This window comes from Octopus sinensis, linkage group LG7 (genome assembly GCF_006345805.1).
Source record: "Octopus sinensis linkage group LG7, ASM634580v1, whole genome shotgun sequence".
Lineage (NCBI taxonomy): Eukaryota > Metazoa > Mollusca > Cephalopoda > Octopoda > Octopodidae > Octopus > Octopus sinensis.
The window spans coordinates 114,883,802-114,903,801 of NC_043003.1; positions in this window are offsets into that span (position 1 = coordinate 114,883,802).

Consider the following 20,000-nt stretch of genomic DNA (forward strand, 5'->3'; position numbering starts at 1 on the left):
CGGAGAAAATTGAACTGCAATCAAACATCTGCTCGCCAAATAACTCTACATATTCTTAAGATTATTTGATAATAAATATACACACATATTTACATTTTTGTATACACAAATAGATATATAGCTATCTTTGTATTACATGGAAAAATGCGAGCAAGAGAAATAATATTCTTAAGATTGTAAACCTGGAAAATTACAAGACAAGTTATTAAACTTGGAAAGGTTCAGAACAACTCATTACATCAGGTAAAGTACAGAACAAGAAAATTTTTCCATAAAATATTGCAGCTAAGGATAAAATTTGAAATAAAATATTTAGATTCAGAAAATACTAGCAGTATCGCCCGGCGTTGCTCGGGTTTGTAAGGGAAATAACTATAAAGCATTTTAGAGAGTTGTAGCCAAAAAATAGCAAAAAAATGAATTAAAAATGGAAAAAAAAATGATGGTAATTTTTTTTTTAAATCGTTGACTCATCGTAGACATTTTTAGAGAGTTACTTCTCTTATATAATAGCGAAAAAATGCATTAAAATGGAAAAAAAATGATGGTAATTTTTTTAAAATCGTAGACTCATCGTAGACGCGCGCTAATACCCAGAAGGGCTCGATATGAATCACGACTATAAGATACCCGGTTTTGGTTACACTGCATCGCAAAATGTGGGAGTAGTTAGGAATCTAAATCGTAGGAGACAGACACACAACTTCGCTTTTATATATAAAGATTAGCTTTTATTAAAACTAAAACTTTTATTACAAGTTATTACTTCCATATGTTATAACTTGTTACTTCTACTAAAAATAAAATAAATAACTCAAGCTAATTTTTGCATTTAAAAAAAATTCATTTTTTAAATTATTAATTAGAAATTTGAAATTATGTTCTAAACAATAATAGTAGTACATAATTAGTTCGTACAATATGAATGATGCAAAAATTAGTAATATATTGTAGAAAAATCTATCTATATCAACAAATTCACAATAATATTTGCTTGAGTTATTGCCTAAATTATTGTCATGTCTTCACATTTTTATTCTTGACCCAATGCCTATTTTTTACATAATGAATTTGCCTACCATATATACTATTCTATTTTGCATAAAACTTTAGCTATTTTGCTTTTTCTGGCTCTCATTTTTTAAGTATTTTAGTGTGTTAATATTCTAACAAAATGATGGTACCTTTTTTTAAATTATAATGTTACTTTCTAAATTATAATCATATAATTTTTAATATTCAAATTTTATTCTTAACTGTAATATTATAAGTAAACATTTTTTTGTTCTGTACTTTACCAGTTGTAATAACTTGTCCTGTACTTTTCCATGTTTATAATCTTAAGAATATTACTCTTTTACTCTTTTACTCTTTTACTTGTTTCAGTCATTTGCCTGCGGCCATGCTGGAGCACCGCCTTTAATCGAGCAATTCGATCCCGGGACTTATTCTTTTGTAAGCCCAGTACTTATTCTATCGGTCTCTTTTGCCGAACCGCTAAGTAGCGGGGACATAAACACACCAGCATCGGTTGTCAAGCAATGCTAGGGGGACAAACACAGACACACATACACTCATATATATATACATATATACGACGGGCTTCTTTCAGTTTCCGTCTACCAAATCGACTCACAGGGCTTTGGTCGGCCCGAGGCTATAGTAGAAGACACTTGCATTTCTTTTGCTCGCATTTTTTCCTATATTCCATGTTTTTTTTCAGTCTATGCTATTATGCTTAGTATTAATGTGTCGAATGTGCCAATAAGAGGTGTTGTTGATAATTTTTTCCAGACATAAATGACGACGGTGACATATATTAAAAGTCCCCTTATATAACTATATTTATAAAAAGTATAGAACTATATTATCACCCTCAAATTTGAGAAACAAACACTCATAACATTGTATTTCTTTCAAAGCTTCATTGTATGACATTGATACCATAAAATTCCTCGAAATGAATTCTATCATTTAAGCTTAATTAAAATATAGTTTGTTTTCAAATAAAAAAAAATGTTAATTATACTTAAATCCAATTTTTTGCCCTGCTTATATTTTTTCTCATGGCAATTCTTAGTTACATGGGGCCAAAACTATGAAAGTCCTCATGCTTTCTTCTATCATTAAAGCTAAGATAAATATATTTTTGCTTTTAAACTGAAAAAGTTATTTAGATATAAACTTGATTGGAGGCGTTACTTACTCTCCTAAAACGTTGCTGCAAATTTTGACGTAAACTTTTTTCTACTGGATCAAATCTCAAATTTTTTATGCCAAAATATAGCTAGGGACCAGGTCTCTTCAAAATACTAGCAGTTTTTAATTTGGTTAAGATCTGAATAGATCGAATTCTAGGTCGAATGATTTCATCTCCAAATGAACCTCATTTATGACTTTAATCCCCGAGAAAAAGACAGCTGACGTTACAGGTTATTCTCTCTACTTTTAGATGGTGTTAAAAATATAAAATAAAATAAACCTAAACAGCTATATGTTTGCTTATCCTTTGGGATCTTTTCGGTTTGAACGGCAGTTTTTAACATAATTTCTAGGTAACTAAAAAATTTTAAACTTTGTATACTGGTAGAATGTGTTTATAAAACATCTTTTTCTCTTGGTTTTATTGAGAAAATTCTATAGTTTGTAAGATATTTGTTGTTATTTTTCTTCAATTTCTGCAATTTCAACCAAGCACTGACGTGTATTGAGGTGAAAAACATTCTGTGCCGTATGAATATGTCCCTCGTTTAAGAAACAGATTGGGTTTATTTACATTTGTGAGGAAAAAAATATACCCTTCCCCCCAATCCTAACCCTAACCCTAAAAGAGATTGAAATGCAATAGATCGATACTAAGGTCATAATTATGGGTGACAATTTCATATGTCACCGCTAGAAAAAAACTGCCTTTCAAACCGAAAAGATCCATCCTTTCCAAGTAATTCGAGAGGAGAAGCGCTGTATATGTTCTTGTCTTCAGAAGCGTCACCGACCCATGCACACCTGTTGTAGGTTTATCATAAAAAATGAGTATTTCAGATATAGTTTTAATTTGAGTATTGTCATACAATTATACTCACAGTGGTTCCTTTGTACTTGTGCAAGAAGGAAGCAAGATATTGGTTATATTAAAAAGCCTGACTACTGACGATGATTAACACAATGCATTGCCCGCAATTTTGGAGAAATGTCAAATCCAAGTGAATTGCGTTCATTAACACACGGCCATTTGAAAGGAAATATATTTATTTTACTTACTTCTTCTATTTACCTGATGTATATTTTATCCGCAACGTAGTGATGAAAAGTAAATTTTGTCTTTGCGTGTTTCGAATTACGGAAGTAATCCTATTCATATATTATATGTGGAAACAGATAGACCCAACGATATCAGATATCATGTTTTCCAGTAGATAGACAAGCTTCATGTAACCTACGTGAAGTATGTAAGATACATTTTTCATGCTGAGGCAGACTAAAATAATTTTGTGTATCATATATAGCGACGAATCAGTTTTATATTTCATGAGTGGAGGCGGAGAAAAGACTATAATATATATAGTGTTGATGTACGTTTAACAATTTCATATGCGAAGATAATTATTTCACGTAAACAATTTTCAGTTTGTATATTGCCATGTTTTCACATTTAGTTGTTTAATGGTATTAGACATGTTCTGCTTGCAGCTGTCGTTCGCCATTATCTTGTTCTTGTTGAATAGCTGCTGATATTAACAAAGGATAAGATAATAAAGAACTAAATACCGCTCTACAATACAAGGAAAATAATGATATAATGTCTTAGCATATGTGTATGCGTCCAACCCGCTAGAAACAACAGTTCAATGTCTTCAAAACGTTAAATAGTTTTAAGGAAAAAAGCTTAATGTATATAATTTAGTTATTCTTACACAAAGAATATTAGATTGTCATGAGTGGCATGTCTGCAAAAGCATTTGTGCTCGGCGAATAATAATCTGGGATTAAAATATGAACAACAAATATTACGTAGCGACATTGTATTCAGTATAACTCACCATGTGACAATGATTCAATAAGGTGTGAAACATTTTATTGTACTGATTATCAAATACAAAATACACAACAATAACAATATAAAGCTTAACTATGGCAGCATGCAGAAAATATTCACTTCCAAATCATTCTCTACATAATTATGAGCCAATAAACTAGCGTACGTCACACAGCACGTGACTGTTATTCTACACAATAAAATCCCCTACCACAAGGATTATACAGTGTGCAAGAAATCAGATGGATGATAGATATTTTCCTTAGGCACATTCTCCATTTCCTAGGTTCCCTTTTCTTCCTACTTAGTGAACAGCCAAATTTCAGCATCCCAAAGTGGATGGTTGGGAAGCCAACTTCTTATACACAGCCACGCCTAGAGAGCCATATGTTCCCCCGATATGAATTTATTCATGAGGTATCTGGAGCCATTAGTTTCTCAAAGAGTTACATTCTTAGGGAGGCCTCGTATAGGTCATACTTGAATGAATAATGCTTTGTATATAGATGGTACGTTAATGTTATTGGTGCTGAATAGAATGTAGTACACTAGTTTTCGACAGTTAATGGAAGCATTCACTCACGTTTATATCTGCCTTGCGTTATTAATATGATCGAAGTAAATTAGAAGCAGAAAAAACATTTCAAATTCTCGTGATAACATGAGAGAATGGGAAACTGATATCTATCTATCTATCTATCTATCTATCTATCTATCTATCTATCTATCTATCTATCTATCTACATACGCATGTAAATGTGATATATATATATATATATATAATATATATATATATAATATATATATATATATAGGCGGAGGTGTGGCTGTGTGATAAATAGCTTGCTTACCAACCACATGGTTCCGGGTTCAGTTCCACTGCATGGCACCTTGGGCAATTGTCTTTTACTATAGCCCCAGGCCGACCAAGGCTTGTGAGTGGATTTGGTAGACTGAAACTGAAAGATGCCCGTCGTATATATATATATATTATATATATATATATATATATATATATATATATATATATATAAGTGTGTGTGTGTCTGTGTTTGTCCCTCACCATCACTTGACAACCGATGCTGATGTGTTTATGTCCCCGCAATTAACGGCTCGGCAAAAGAGACCGATAGAATAAGTACTAGCATTACAAAGATAAATCCCGGGGTCGATTTGCTCGACTAAAGGCGGTGCTCCAGCATGGCCGCAGTCAAATGACTGAAACAAATAAAAGAATAAAAGAACATGCGTACACACACACGCATATACATACTTATATATATATATGCTTTTATATATATATATATATATATATATATATGTATTTATGTATGTATATTTATTTATAGATACACATTCACATACACACATAGAGGCACACACAGAGCTACACACAAACACACGCATACACACATACACATGCATACACATAGGTACACACACTTATTGTATATGACAATTTTTCCTCATTTCCCTCATCATCATCATCATCATCATCATCATCATGAACACCTATATTCTCTCATTGTTCCAATGACGCTAATATGTATAAATCGCTCAGCATATATCTGGTATCGATCCAATCGTATTGACACAAGTCGAAATAGAGTCTCGGGAACAACTTGCATGCGGTGCCGGGTCAGCGCCTGAACCACTCAGCGTTTGCGACTCACCAGAATTCCAAACAATGATAAATGATTCAAACGCTTACGAGAACGGCATCGAAACAGTTAGCAACCCACCTGATTCTTAGCAATTTCATGTCGCTTCACTTCAGATCTTAATGACTTTCGTACTGGAACTGTTCAATTCATTCACAGATTAATGTTTCCTGGTGACAGTCCCGTTATAATTAATGTGCCTGGCGACCCAAAAGAGTAGCATTTCTGACATAGACACAGAGTGTTATTGAAGAATTACTTGTTGAACTTATACTTTAGTCTTCTTCAACGGAGAATAGAGGCAGTGCAGATTAACTGCTGCAGGCGAATGTATATGTATCCCTTCTCTTTCTTTTTTCTCTTTTACTTGTTTCAGTCATTATTTGACTGCGGCCATGCTGCAGAACCGCCTTTAATCGAGCAACTCGACCCCGGGACTTATTCTTTTTGTAAGCCCAGTACTTATTCTATCGGTCTCTTTTTGCCGAACCGCTAAGTAACGGGGACGTAAACACACCAGCATCAGTTGTCAAGCAATGCTAGGGGGACAAACACAGACACACAAACATACACGCACACACATATATATATATATACATATATACGACGGGCTTCTTTCAGTTTCCGTCTACCAAATCCACTCACAAGGCATTGGTCGGCCCGGGGCTATAGCAGAAGACACTTGCCCAAGGTGCCACACAGTGGGACTGAACCCATGTGGTTGGTTAGCAAGCTACTTAGCACACAGCCACTCCCGCGCCTATATTTGCAAAAATAAACAAAAATCTAAGCACTGCAGACAATAGCACTGATACCAGTGCAGTCGTTGAAGATAATTTTATGCCGTTATTTCTTCGCGTTTCGCATCCTCGCCTCTTGGCTCGACTCAGCGTTAGGGAACTCGTGTCTCTACCATCATCGTTGCAATAATAATAGCTTCAAATTCATGTGGTACAGCAGTAGTATTGTAGGGGTAGGGGATGGTCGACACCATTATTTAACTGGTACCGGATTTTATCGACCCGGAAAAGATAATAGCAAAGTTGATCTTTAGACAATTTGAACGTTGACCTAAAAAGAGCCTGTAGAAAAGTCATTGACTACTAATAATTCTGCCAGATTGCCACCTATAATAATAATAATAATAATAATAATAATAATAATAATAATAATAATAATAATAATAATAATAATAATAATAATAATAATAATAATGATGAGGACGACGACGACGACGTCGACGACGATGATGATGACGATGATGATGATGATGATGATGATGATGATGATGATGGTGATGACGATGATGATGATGATGATGATGATGGTGGTGGTGTTGGTGGTGGTGGTGGTGGTGGTGGTGATGATGATGATGATGATGATATGATGATGATGATGATGGTGATGACGATGATGATGATGATGATGATGGTGGTGGTGTTGGTGGTGGTGGTGGTGGTGGTGGTGATGATGATGATGATGATGATTATGATGATGATGATGATGATGAGGATGAGGATAAATGACTGATGCAGTACTAGGCAGTGGCTCTCATGGCTTCTTATCTTAATTGATTGGAAGTGTTACCATGTATATTGTTTTTTCTTGGTGTTACTGATGAGCAATATTCAGAAAATATTCTACTCAATACCACACATTTGCTTGTCAGTTGTTTGATCTTAACCAGTTGAGCATGTCCCTTCATCATCATTCATCATTGTTCGACCGTGGTCGAGACAATGGAATTTACCATGCTACGCCAGACTTCACGGTCCATCATGGCATTACGGAGGTCCTGTTACTGGATGCTTGTATCCCTGGAGATTACATCAGGGTAGGAGAGTGTGCGCCCTCTGGTATTGCGAGTAGATGGCTTTCAGAGGAGAAGAGTAGAAATTACTTCTTTTTCAGCTCTACAACAATGTCCAGCAAACTGGACTCTCCTACCTTTCATGTCCCTTAGTGGCTGACGATATGTGCATCTCTGATCACGAGCAGAAGTAGTAGGGGATCATCATAGCCATGTGTTGAGAGGGACTCTTTGAGGTTTGGATCATTCACCTTTGGAAACATGGGCGTTTCAATCAGTATCCTTAAACAACCCTTATTCAAAGACCTGAAGAAAAATTCTAAGTAGGCCCCCACCTACAAGTTTATGCGTTGTTTATCTTTATATGAGATCACCATGTCGCGCACATATGGTTGTGAAGCATGTGTCTGGTGTACCCTTACCAGACGGGTAGTCATGATGGGTATACTGGGCTTTTTATATTTTATTCCAATGTCCCTTTGATGACATACACTGCTCTCTCACTTAATAATAATAATAATAAGCCTGAATCCAAGCCAGGACCGATCATCACCCGGGACAAAGACTACTTTACCCAGCAGTCTGGGAATCTGACTAGGGTCCAAAAGTCTGCAGCTGAAACATACTTTAAAAAAAAAATAATAATAAGACCAAACAACAACTTCATTGTACAAACATACACGTCATGGAGAAACTTAGTAGGCAACGAAGTACGTAGATATATCACGTGATCACGTGACCGACCAGACCATCAGATGTCGTTACACATCGCTGGTCACAATGCGTTCGCATTGTTTTAGCCTTCGAATGACGCCACCCCGCTGGCTAAGCGAGCAGGCCAACAGAAGAAAGATTGAGAGAAAGAGTGGTGAAAGAGTACAGTAGGGATCACCACCCCCTGCCGGAGCCTCGTGGAGCTTTTAGGTGTTTTCGCTCAATAATCATTCACAACGCCCGGTCTGGGAATCGAAATCGCGATCCTGCGACCGCGAGTCCGCTGCCCTAACCACTAGACCATTGCGCCTCCACGTAGATATATAGACGCAAGTAAATTAAGTAATGTACGTAGAGAAATCATTATGAAGAAAAGGTTAAATGACGTTGAAATTAGCCAAATTAGGATACAAATATCACATGATAGACCGAATGAAAACAGCAACAAAGCAAATAAATTAGGTAACAGGTGCACAGAAGCCCACGTACGAGCAGAGGTTCACAACGAGGAAGCTGAAAAAAGAATAGTGAAGAAGAGCTATGCGTAAAAAGTGGAGAAAATAGACATTCTTCGAGAACACTAAAATAAGTGTGACACAGAATTTGAGGTGAATGATAAAGAGATCATAGAAGCAAAAGAAGATATATGAGGAGTCAGCAAACTTAAGTTTCCTGACATGATGAATAGTGAACCGCTACCAAAGCTCTTAGAAAACGGGAAGGAATATTAAATTTGATGCATGATCAAACAAAACAATTCAATGAATAACTCTGTCAAAATATATTCAGAGATAATGAACAAACTCTGTGATACTTATATGAAATACTTCCTGCTTTAGGATATAACACGAACGTTCTTTACATAAGGAATCTTTGATCTATAATCAAAGTTGTACTGGTATTGTTTTTCCAGACAAAATATTTCTCGTGCCCCATTACATGAGAAGGTATCCAAAGTAATCGGAAATGTCCTCTGTGGGACAAGCCCGTAGTAGATCAGGCTTCCGCCGCCAGAAGCTACTTGATGCGACTCTAAGGCATCAGTCTGCCGATCGGCCTTATTAGATTTAGTCCTACTACCACGTGGTGTATCTTTGTATTGTAGTGCTTCCCCCATATTCATCGACTTTTGCGATGAAACGAAGAAACGGTATGCTTCTGTGCAATTCTGTTTTCCGCTGGGGAAAGCTGCGAACGAAACAGCTGTTATGGTTCAAACAGCTTACAAGGCTACTGCCATGAGCTAGACACAAATTTACGAGTGGTTTCCATGCTTCAGGAATGGTTACTTGTCGTTTGAGGATCTATCTCGTTCAGGGCGACAGTCGAGCTCTCGAACGAAAGAAAACGTCGCGAAAATTCATGAAATGATCTTGAAGGTCCGTCAGCGAATAATTGACAAACTTGTTGACATAACTGGTGTGTCTTGCAGCTCCAGCCAACTAATTTTGAGCGAGGAGTTGCAAATGAAAAGAGTTGCAGCAAAATTCGTGTTTCGCTCGCTCAGAGAAGATCAAAAGCAGACCGAGGCATGACTTCAAATGGGGAATACTTTGAAGGTGATAAAAGTGTAAACATGTAAAACTAAGTGAATAAAATATTATACAAAATTCCGATGGGGTTTTTTTTTGGTGGGGAGGGTTTGCTAGAATGTGCAGTAGAAAACTCAAAACCACCTTCAGCAAATATTTTTTTGCTGGAAATAGTTAGAAACCATGGTCTGGGAAATAACTGAGATGGTAAACGTATTTAATTTTCATTCCTTTCGAAAATTTATCCTTATTTGGTGGTTTTGAGTTTTCTACTGCTTTTTCTAGCACATTGCTTTCCTATTTGGAAGCCTCTTATTGTATTTTTATGTGAATAATATATAGTCTAATGACTAATTCGTTTTTGTGCTAGGCCACTGGGAATAATAATTTCTTATTACCCTATTATTATAATATATATATATATATATATATAGGTATAGGAAAGAATGGAGCTGAACGTAGAGTCCCTCTCAACGAAGATTTAACAAAATTCCTTTATTCCTAAATAAAGGAAATTTGTTAAATCTTCGTTCAGCTCCATACTTTCCTATACTTATTATATTAAATTAAACTTCAAATTTCCGCACTAAGGGACGGAGTATATACCCTATGGTCATAACTTCAACCGTGCTCTTTCTGTTGTGAGTTTGCTACCCAGGTATCGGTTATCTTTCGAATTATCCGTAATAAGATAATTCATTTATCTACTATATATATATATATAAATATATATATATATATATATATATGTATATGTACATTTACTTTTCGGTCTATCCAGGGGACTGTTCGTGCATGTATTTGTCTCTGTACATGTAGCGGTACATTTATCCGAAATACCAATCAAAAGACAATCAGTTAGCAGTCCAGTGGCTGCTTAGGAGAGAAGCTTATAGAAGGAGTGCCGTTAATTTGGGAGATTGTAGCAGCGGACATATATAAATGAAACGGCAGAGCAGTTTAGGTTTCTTAATTGAAAAACTGACAGAGCAAAAGAAGGACTAAGAACAAATCTAAAGATAAGAGTGCTATTCTAATAGATTGCTGGTGATTTTATTAGGTGACCTTATAGGAATTTATGTGCGGATGTAGGCTGTCTTTTGTTGTTATATAATTGTTGTTGCCGCATACACTCACACCAATTATCGTACGACGTGCATGATGGGCAAAGATGTATTTATTGTTGTTGTTGTTGTCTAGCCCCAGGTCAGCCTTCATGCAGAACACTAAGGATCAAAGTAGGGTCAACAGTTATCATCATCTCGTCTGTTTAAAAGTATTTACAACCACGCCATAGAAATATTGTTTACATATACAACGTGACTGACTGTAATATGAGGGAGGCTATGTATAGTCGTGAAGACGCATGGCTCAGTGGTTAGCGATCGTGAGGTTGTGAGTTCGAATCCCGGACTGGGCTGCGTGTTGTGTTCTTGAGCAAGACACTTTATTTCACATTGCTGCAGTTCACTCAGCTGTAGAAATGAGTTGCGACGTCACTGGTGCCAAACTGTATCGGCCCCTTTGCCTTCCCTTTGGATAACACTGGTGGCGTGGAGAGGGGAGGCCGGTATACATGGGCGACTGCTGGTCTTCCATAAGCAACCTTGCCCGGACTTGTGCCTGGGAGGGTAATTTTCTAGGTACAATCCCATGATCATTCATGTCCGAAGGGGGTTTCAGTATGTATAGTCAACCGGCATGGTTTTGGGTACCTTCAGTTTCGAAATCCCTAGCTGTTGACAATTACTGAATGCCTGCGTTTTAATATAGATCTTTTATCACTTCTCAAATAAGATGACGATGTTAAGTTAAAATACCGTGATTCAAAGGCACATAATTTATCAGGGGAAAACACCGTCTGTTTAAGCGGAAAATGTTTCATTAAAATATTGGTGATTTGTTGATGTTTTGTGAATGGCGGATCAACTAGTTGTCCTATGCTTATTTGTTTCTGCTGTGATCGTAATGCGCATGTGCAGTTAGTTTGCGTTCATTGTATGCACGACGGTCTGATATCATTGTTATATTTTATTTGTTGACTGTTAAAGATATAGGCTGATATGTGTATAAGGGCGGCGAGCTGGCAGAGTGGTTAGCACGCCGGGCGAAATGCATAGCTGTATTTCGTCAGCCGTTACGTTCTGAGTTCAAATTCCGCCGAGGTCGACTTTGCCTTTCATCCTTTCTGAATCGATTAAATAAGTACCAGTTATGCACTGGGGTCGATATAATCGACTTAATCCGTTTGTCTGTCCTTGTTTGTCCCCTCTGCGCTTAGCCCCTTGTGGGCAGTAAAGAAATAGATAGTAGTGACGATGATTATAACGACGATGACGAGGACGTCGATGATGATAATTATGTTCAGGATGATGATGATGGTAAAGGTGAGGATGTTAACCATGATGACGACGATGACGACGGTAATTACAATATGGGTGATGTTGCAAATTGCATTATTCAGTAGAAATGATTATGACATCGACGACAAACAACAAAGTTGGCTGATGGTTAAAACGAGGCGGAATAGCATGAGAAAAATTCTGACGATGATTACGAAAAAGATTGTATTATTTTGTACAAAAAAAACCCCCACGAAACACGCGAGATCAATTGCTCTCCGAAATAAATAAATAATTTTCATTAATTCAGTCACGTGATTAAAGCAAATCACAAGACATGAAATATAATTAATATAATTAATATACTTCGAGTGACTTTAAATAAATTACCTCAAAATTAAAACGATAGCTGAATAAAATAGAAAAAAAAAAATGTGCGAAAAAAAAATGTAACTGAAAGAATTTACCGGTGGCATATGGAAAACAAGAAGAACTAATTATGGAACTAATGAAGAAATTGAAATTAAAAAGAAACATGATTTAAAATATACGACATAAAAATTAAGAAAACACGGACGAATTTCCGAGGAAGGATAAACTAAATGAATTGAGGAAAATGTTTGACTAAACACGTCAGAGGAAAAGTGGGGGCGATTGAATATTTCACACTCAGCTAGTTCAAAACTTAAAATAAAATAACAGCAGCAACAACAACAACAACAATGATGATGATGATGTTGATGATGATGATGATGATAATGATAATAATAATAATAATAATCATTATTATTATTATTATTATTATTATTATTATTATTATTATTGAGTGAGCGACCAGAGCATGCCATCAAAGTGACACTGGGGTAAAATATACGAAGCCCAGTATACCCATCATGACTACCCGTCTGATAAGGGTACACCAGGCACATGCATCACAACCATATGTGCGCGACATGGTGATCTCATATCAAGATAAACAGCACATGACCTTGCAGGTGGAGCCCAGTTAGAATTTTCTTCAGATCGAGTAACCCATCCCGCTCAAAAGGTCCCTGAATAAGGGTTGTTTAAGGACGTTGAACGAAACACCCATGTTTCCAGAGGTGAATTATTCAAACCCCAAAGAATCCTTCTCAACACATGGCTATGATGCTCCCCCACTACTTCTGCTCGTGATCAGAGATGCACATATCGTCAGCCACTAAGGGACATGCTCAACTGGTTAAGGTCAAACAACTGACAAGCAAATCTGTGGTATTGAGCAGAATATTTGCTGTAGCCCATCTTTTATACCAAGACAAAACAATGTACATGATAACAGAAGATCAGAAGCCTTGAGAGCCACTGCCTGGTACTGCATCAGGGCATTTATTATTATTATTATTATTATTATCATCATCATGATTATTATTATTATTATATGTTTGATTTTGCTTTATGTCTGTACAAGTTGGCTCCAAGTCTCACCCAGAGACCTCAAGAGACAACAGGTTGGAAGTTCACTTTCTAGTTATGCCTAGTGTGCCATATATTTGGTTGTTTTTTGTGTTGTACTGGTGGATGTCTAAAAAACAAATGTTTGTTTTAAACCTTGAGATTACATAGAAAGCATTTTGCATAGGATATGAGCAGTTCCCATGAGCATAATCTTTTGAATTTCTGCCATTTTTGGGTTTCCTGGTATCTGAGTTAGGTAGCTATCAGCCCCTTTTGCTATCATTCCCAGGGCACTTACGACAACAGGTATTGTTTTAGTCTTCAGGTTCCACATTTTGCTGATTTCTATTCCAAGATCTTTATATTTGCTCAGTTTTTGGTAGGTCTTGACAGATACGTTTATATCGATTGGGACAGTCATATCAATGAGGAGGCATGTTCTTTGTTTGAAGTCTTTCAATATGATGTCTAGCCTATTTGCATCTATCTTTCTGTCAGTTTGAATGGTGAAATTCCAGAGGAGTGAGATGTGGTCATTTTCAAGCAGTGAGGGTGGTTTGTGTTCCCACCTGTCTTTTTCATGGGGCAAATCCAGGTTTTTGCAGATTACCCAGTGAATTTGCAGTTCCAGTTGTTATTTATATCAACAATGTGCTGGAGAGAATACCAGCGACGTAAAGAAAATTGAGAGAAAAATATCCAAACTGCTGTTACCCAAAAGTAGGCGTGGATCGTCCTCACCTACCCAGAGCGCAAGGAGGTCGAAGCTTGGTCCAATTTGAACTGTCTTACAAAACCATTGCAGTTGGACTCGCTAAATATCATGAGACAATATTATTATTATTATTATTATTATTATTATTATTATTATTATTATTATTATTATTATTATTATTATTATTATTATTATTATTATTATTATTATAAGAAATATCTAAGCTTATTGTGATGGGCATGATGGAAAGTACCAGCTGTCACCAGCCAGCGGACTAAGATGACAGTTGTTTACTGGTCATGCTTTGAACCCTGTGAAGAATTCTTGCAGTTCCAAGATTTTTGTAGGTGTTCTACCTTCACACTTGCACTAATCTTTTTCAACCGTGTTGGTAGTGGAATGCTGATACTTCCAAGTATACTAATTACTATTGGTATCGCGTCTACCCTCCTCATTAACCACAACATTCGTATTTCCAACTTCAAATTGTCATAGTTGTTTATTTTTTCCTTCTTCTTCTTTCACATTGATCCCGTTGTCACCAGGGCATGCTATGTCGATTATTATACATGTTCTATCTTTCTTCTTCACCCCAACAATGTCCGGTTTCCTATGTCTGGTCAGTTGATCGCACTAGATCATTAAATCCCACAGCAACAACAACAACAACAACAATAATAATAATAATGGTTGGTCTTGATAAGTGTGTCGTTGCCACTTTCCAGAAAAAGAAATTGAAGACCACAAATTCAATCATGTTGGCACAGTTATGAAAGGAACTTGAGCAGGAACAAACTGAGAAACACTTTGGAATTATTGTCATCTCTGCCCTTCAGTATGCAAGCATTAAAGAGAAGATCAGGAAGGAATGATATAGATAGGTTCGAGCAGACCTGAAATCTGAGCTAAATGCACGTAAGAAGGTGTTAGCCATAAATTCTTTTGCAGTTCAGGTTGTTATTTATATATATCTACAATGTGCTGAAGAGAATACCAGCGACGTAAAGAAAATTGAGAGAAAAATATCCAAACTGTTGTGTAATAAGATGCACACCCAAAAGTAGACGTCGATCGTCCTCACCTACCCAGAGCGCAAGGAAATCGAAGCTTGGTCCAATTTGAACTGTCTTACAAAACCATTGCCGTAGGACTCGCTAAATATCATGAGACAACTGGATGCTAAACTCGTTAAATATCACTAGAGGCGTAAAAAGCTTCATTCTGTCATAGAGGGGAGCAAAATTTATGATGCTGATTTCATGCATGATAATCAGGTTGGAAAGCCTGAGGAAATTGCGACAAATGTTTTTGAAAAGAAGGTGAAATCGATAGCAAAGAAAACAGCGCTCCAACAATTGGCTGATTATTGAGAGAAGAAACCACTCCACGGTAACTATGTAGTCCATAGCTCACTCATTAGTAGCTACAGATTTGAGGGAAAAAGGCAGAGAGCGAAGGCTTTATATTACCTTTGGAGTAGAGCCAAAATGCCGAATCTAGACATGACAGAGTGGGCCAATATCTACGCTGGATAATATGTCGGCATTATTAATCAAAACTGCTGAGAAATGGTACAAGCACCACCCTGAGGCTGCAACTGAGGGAGAAAATGTAATGAATCTTTGGGACGTTCCAGTAATTGAAGACAAGAGCATCATCGCTAATAAACAAGACTTTATGGTGAAAGGCCAAATTGATTGACATGAGAATAAGGGTTATGACTTTTTGATTGTTTTTGGAAGTGAACAAATTCCTTCTCGAAAAATAAGGGATGATACCTTAATTCACTGGTAGTGAACAGTTGGTACCGTAGTACTCTCTAGCTTCTATCGCTGGAGATTTACTATTATTTATTATTATTATTATTATCATTCAGTAGTTTTATTTTTATAGCGTGCTTTCACTTCACTACCGAGCGCAGCTCTGTGTGCCTTGGGTATGTGCTGTGATTTGTTGTGATGCTCTGATGGTTATTGTATGGAAAGTGTTCTGCGTAGGATGTGTGCAGTGCCTAGTAGTGCAATTTTCTGTATGTTATATGTGTTTGTAAGTCCTGGTGTTTTTGTTATGTATTTGTCTGAATATTTTTTTTATCATGCCTAATGCCCCTACTATGATAGGAATTGTTTCTGTTTTCAGGTTCCACATTCTAGTTACCTCTATTTCCAGGTCTTTGTATTTTGAGAGTTTCTCCATTTCTTTTAGAGACACGTTGTCATCTGCCGGTATTGATACATCAATTAGAAAGCATTTTTTTTCTTCATGATCTCTGACAACTATATCTGGTCTGTTGGCTTTAATTTCTATCTGTGTGTATCGGCATATCCCAGAGTATGGTTGCTTTCTCGTTTTCTTGTGACCTTTTCTGGTGTGTGTCTATACCATCTTTTTTCTGTTGTTATTCCATAATGTTGGCATAGCTTCCAATGTATGTAGGTTCCAACTCTGTCATGTCTGTGAATATATTCCTTCTTAGCCAGGACTGGGCAGCTAGAGATAATATGATTTATTGTTTCTTGTCCATCTCCACATATTCTGCAGTTACTTGTAATATTTCTTTTCATTACATGTTTTTGGTAATTTCTGGTGGGGAGGCTTTGGTCTTGTGCTGCAATTAAAAATCCTCTGTTTCTGCTTTGAGTCCTGAGCTTCTCAACCATTGCTGGGATTTTTCTTTGTCTATTTCTTTTGCGTTTAGTTTAGTGCAGTATTTACCATGAAGGGGTTTTTCTTGCCATCGTTTTATCATGGCTCGTTGCTGTTCTATTTTTAGTTTGGATTTCATTTGTTTTATAGCTTTTGTTGTTTCTTCATCATCTTCTTCTTCTTTGTGTTTATTAGGTGGTATGATTTCTTGTTTGTATTTGTCAGCTTCCTTAAATACTGAGAACAGTTTTTTGTTTTGCTCGTGTTTTGCTGCTATCTGGATCAGTTTTCCTTCCTTCTGAAGTAGGTTTTTTTGCAGTCCTATGGTGGTTATTTTATAGTAGTTTTCCAGCTGTATAAGGCCTCTACCACCTTCTATACGTTGTATATATAGTCTTTCTATGTCAGATTTTGGGTGATGCATCCTAGATCCTGTCAGTATTTTTTTTGTTTTCCTATCTATTTTGGACAGTTCATTTCGTGTCCAGTTAAGGATATTGTAGCTGTAACTTATAACTGGGACAGCTAAAGTGTTGATACCTATTATCTTGTTTTTAGCATTGAGCTCTGTTTTTAGTATTGATCTAACTCGTCTATAATATTCTTTTTTTATTTTCTCTTTCATTTGTGTGTGTTGTGTCTTATCTAGTTCATGGATTCCTAAGTATTGTAAGTTTGGCTTTGGTCTAATTCTTTTATTTCATTAGTTTTATCTAGTGTGATGTTGTTACTCTTAACTAGTTTTCCTCTTTTCATGGTTACTTTGGCGCATTTTTCTAATCCAAATTTCATATCTATTTCTTGGTAAATCCATGAACTGTCTTTAATAGTGTTTCCAGCTGTTTGTCATTTGCAGCGTATAGTTTTAGGTCATCCATATAAAAGGTGGCTGATCGTTTTGCCGTAACATTTATATCCGCATCCAGTTCTATTTAGCATATCATATAGAGGTGACAGTGCCAAGCAGAAAAGGAGTGGAGAGAGCGTGTCTCCCTGGAATATTCCTCTTCTAATGGGGATGTCTTTGGTTTTCATGAGTCCCTCTTTTGTTTGGAGGTGTAGGACTGTTTGCCATTTATTCATAGAGTGCTCTATGAATTTTATGATTGTTGGTGCTACTTTGTTAATGGCTAGTGTTTCGAGGATCCATGTGTGGGGGATGCTATCAAACGCCTTTTTGTAGTCAATCCAGGCCATACTGAGGCCTTTCTTCTTCTTCTGTGGCTGTCTTCAGTTACGGCTTTATTAATCATTAGTTGATCTTTACAGCCATATGAGCCCTTGCGGCATCCTTTCTGCTCTTCTGGGAACAGTTTGTTTTCGTCCAGGTGCTTGTTCAGCCTTTGCGATATCACTGCAGTAAATCCCTTGAACATAGTAGGGAGGCAGGTTATTGGTCTGTAGTTTTCTGGTTTTGTTGTTTCATTTGATTTGGGAATTAAGATGGTTTTTCCCCTTCGTGAGCCATTCAGGCATTGTCTCTGGCTCTGCTAGTATGCTGTTAAAGTTTTCAGCCAGCTTTTTGTGCATTCCTGTTAGATATTTCAACCAGAAGTTGGGGATCTTGTCATGCCCAGGTGCCTTCCAGTTGCTTAGTTTTTGCAGTGCCTGGGTGACCTCTTCAGTTGTTATGGGGGTCCAAAGTTGTTCAGATGCCGAGTTTGTTATTTTCATACTCCTTTTTTTTGGCTGTTCGTTCGCCGACCATATTTCTTTCCAGAATTCTTCCAATTCTTCTGCCGTTGGTGCTGCAGTGACTTCTATTTTATTTTTGCCCAGTTCTTGGTAGAACTTTTTGGGGTCGGAGTTGAACTTTTTGTTCTGTTCAAAGAAGCGTTGGCGTTTCTCGTACCGGCGGATCCTTTGAGCTTTGGCAAGGATATCTTGCTTCAGCTTTTCTTTTATCTCCGGCAAATCTTTTTCTGTGATGTTATATTTGCGGTGCATTTTGTTTCTTTTTTTTTGCTCAGTAGCGTTGCTTGTTTGCTGATTTCATTAAGAATCGATAGGTCTTTTCTAATTTTTTTAATTTTGTTTTGGATGTTATTTATCCACAGGGTTTGTTTGGGTGGTGGTACTCCTGTTTGGGTGGGTTTGGGTGAGTATCCAGCTTCTTTTGTGGCTGCAGTGGCTGCTGCGTATATCAGGTCATTTAGTTCAGTGATATCACTTTTTTTTGTTTCAGTGGCTAGTTCAGTGATGGCTAGGTTATGTTTGTTTATAATTGGTGTTGTTATTGCGTTTATTTTTATTCCTGGGAGGTATGGTCGGTGGTCCATTTTGAGCTCTGTGGTTTTAGTTCTTTGATTTTTTTATTTTTTATATTATCATAATCATTAGGCTCCCCTTCGTTGTTTACATCGTGTTTGTTGGGAATGTTGCGTTTGTCTTCGTGTTTTACAGTTTCAGTGTTTATATTATGGGCATTGTTTGTGTGCTTCTATCTACATTTTCCGGTGTATTTTTTCTTTTAAATGTTCTATTTCTATTTCTGATATTTTTTTGGCTTTGAGAATGTATCTTCGTACGTTAGCTAATTTATTAGGGTTCATTGTTGTATCCAAGTCTATATCTCTATTAATTTCCTTCCATATTTTATATGTATGTGTTGTTGTATTTTCATTTTGTGGGTAGAGCATTGCTGTGAAGTATGCGTGTAAGATAGAAATGTATTCCTCACGTGTCCATTAACGTCTTTTGGGTTTCAATTGCGGGACATGAGGTACAACGTCCGGCCCATTATTTTGACGGTCGTCATTTTCGTAGGGTACCGGTCCGTTTATTTCTGTTGTCACATTATTTCGCACGTGTAGTTTTTCGTACATTTTTTGTTGTAGGTTTAATGTACGTACCGTTCGATGTTATTCTGGGTTGAATAGTATCGGTGGCATTTAATTTCTTCGTAGTTCCTTTGTACATGGTGTTTGAGGTCGGGGATGATCGTGTTGTTCCACGCATGTTTACATGTGTTGTGTGTTAGAGGTGGAGATAATATCGAGTCAAAATACATCATTTCGTTTCGAAAATAGTAATAAATTTCAATTCGTATTACTTACTCGGATATAGTCCAATTTTTGTTAGTAAATCTTTGGCTCCATAGGGTGTCC